Source organism: Ranitomeya variabilis, chromosome 1 (genome assembly GCF_051348905.1).
Source record: "Ranitomeya variabilis isolate aRanVar5 chromosome 1, aRanVar5.hap1, whole genome shotgun sequence".
NCBI lineage: Eukaryota > Metazoa > Chordata > Amphibia > Anura > Dendrobatidae > Ranitomeya > Ranitomeya variabilis.
This window is the reverse complement of record NC_135232.1, coordinates 380,135,480-380,138,068: the sequence shown is the minus strand read 5'-3', so window position 1 is coordinate 380,138,068 and position 2,589 is coordinate 380,135,480. Positions and strand designations below refer to the sequence as shown.

The window sequence follows — 2,589 nt, the reverse complement described above, 5'->3', positions numbered from 1 at the left end:
GTTCCTGCAGAGCAGAAACAGCTTACATGTCCAGCAAATGCAGATGGAAGTAAACACAAGCAGCAGATGAAGGAGGATTACTGGAACTGGTGTATGCAGCAGGAACTCAGAGCAGAGTAGCAGGATAACCCCACAGGTTCACAGGAGCAGGTATATAGCCAGGAGTAGGTATATAGCCAGGTAGTCACCAGAGGTCAGGAGCTGGATGCAAGGCAGAATACTTACAGACTGAAGGCTGGGGTAGAGTTTTATAGCAGGAAGACACAGTGCACATGAGACCAAAGACGCCATCTTGGAAAAGGGCAGTAATGCACAAAAGGTAATAAAAAATGTTCAGAGTCCTGACATTACTCCCTCCTTAGAAGTGGCCTCAGGATGATCCTGGACCTGGTTTCTCAGGGAATCGCTGATGAAAACGAGAAATCTTCTGTTGGGCATTGATGTTTTCCCCCTCCCATTGTGGAACCTAGAAATGAAACAAAGACATTAATGTTGGAAAGGTAAATCACTTTAAAAAAGGCAAAAATACTGTAATAAAAAAGGCAAGAGTACCAAAAACAGTCAAGAATAAATAAAAACAGTCAAGAATACTTACACACCATCTTGCCACTGGAACTTGGGCCTGAGCCTGCTGCTCCTGCTCATCTGCACTGGACTTGTTCTGTAAAAAGAAAAATAAATATTTTGCCACATGTGTAATAGTGACTGTGAATACTTACCAATCAGCAGCAAATGTACTCACTTCAGTCTCCTGTCCACTCTGTGAGGTCTGGTCTTCATTGGAGGACATGATGAGGAATGCTGCAAGAGAGACAGAAATGATTACAGACTGCAGGGAGAAAAACAGACAGGCAGACAAATAGCTTATATACCCACATTAGGCCAGGATCACACATACGCGAGATACGGCCGAGTCTCGCAGTCCTTCCGCAAGCATCTGCATGTGTATGGCAGCAGAAATTTGCCACCACAAAAAAATGCAACATGGTGCAATAGCCGCGCCCAGCCGCACATCGTGAAAAGACGCATACGTAAACAAACGCGGGCGGACGCATGCAATCGCATGCACCTGTGTCTACAATGTTAAAGATAGGAAGTCAAGATGCATACGGATGTATGCCTCAGAAACGCTGCATACACAACCGCAAATGTGAAACGAGCCTAAGACCTCTGTTGCATTTCTGAAGAAAATCAGGGCAAAAGTGATTCAGTAGCCAAATATGTCTCTTGATCTGAACCCAATCGATCACATATGGAGAATTCTGAAAAGACAAGTTGAGTGTAACAGATTCATAAGGTCATTCTCGAAAAATGGAAAAAGATAGATGTTACAATATGTCACCAACTTGTTTATTCCATGCCTGGAAGGCTTGGTGCTGTCCTTAAAAATCATGGAGGTCATACAAAATACTAGATGTAGTTGTTTATCAGGTAGAGTGAGTTCATTTTGTATGAACTATTTTGAGTAAAACTGAAGATTTTGTAATGCAAATTATATTATTAACCTTACTTTCATGTTTGGGTTAAAAAATGATCTATGAAACTCAGTCTTCCCAAATTTTTGGACATTATTATTGTGCTCAGTGAGATATTTAAAAAAATGTATTAAAATCTTACTTTTCAAAGGGTATGTACTCATTTATACTAAGCACTGTATGAAAATATCTTAATTAGAGGTGATGTAATCTTTGGAAATTTTAATGTTTAAGGTTTTATTAATTTTCCACAAAAATTCTATTTGCTGCACATTTTATATGATGCAAATCGGATATTGGCAGCACAGTGGCTCAGTGGTTACTTTGCAGTGCTGGTGTCCTGGATTTAAATCCCACCAAGGACAACATCTGTCGCGGGCTCGCGGCTCAATTTCGGGACTCAATCCGGTAACTTTTTGCTGTGATTTGTTTCCCTCTCTCTTGAGCTACAGCCCAATTCAGAAATCAATATTTTGTGGAATAACCATGATTTTTAATCACAACTTTCATGTGTCTTGGCATGCTTTCCACCAGTCATTCACACTGTTTCTGGCGCAAAAATTTAAGCAGTTCTTATTTGATGGCTTGTGACTAGCCATCATCCTTTTGATTACATTCCAGAGGTTTTCAATGGGGTTCAGGTCTGGAGATTGGGCTGTCCATGACATGGTTTTTATGTGGTGGTCTCTTAAAGGGAATGCTGTAGATATGCCCCAAATGTAATCTGAAAGTATTACTGCAGTGCGCAGGCGCCGGGAAAGGTCTGAGCGGCCCGCCACATGAGCACTGCAGTTCTTTGCTCTGCCCTCAACAGGGCAGACAAAGTACGCCTGTGCTGGAGCCACAGCGTGAAGACAAGAAGAGGACGTCATCCTATGAAGATGGGCGGCCCCAGACCGGACCGCAACTCCCATCGGACCCGAACAGAACCGGGACCGCCCTTGGGTGAGTATAATCTAACCTCTTTTTCTCATCTTTCAGGATACACCGGGGGCTTATCTACAGCATTACAGAATGCTGTAGATAAGGCCCTGATGCTGGTGGGCTTAGCTCATCTTCCATTTTGGGGGTGACAGGTTCCCTTTAATTTTTGCCAGAGCAGTATATCCTCGGT

The 2,589-nt window shown here is 42.7% G+C and overlaps 1 long non-coding RNA gene across 1 annotated transcript; it reads right to left on the bottom strand.

Moving 5' to 3' along the window:
- Positions 1 to 360: 360 nt before the first annotated feature.
- LOC143794037 (uncharacterized) lies at positions 361 to 808 on the bottom strand. The gene is made up of 3 exons (XR_013220394.1): positions 743 to 808; positions 596 to 661; positions 361 to 466 (listed from the first exon to the last, which is right to left on the bottom strand). It is a non-coding gene; the product is annotated as an uncharacterized LOC143794037 (long non-coding RNA).
- Between the last annotated feature and the right edge of the window lie 1,781 nt (positions 809 to 2,589).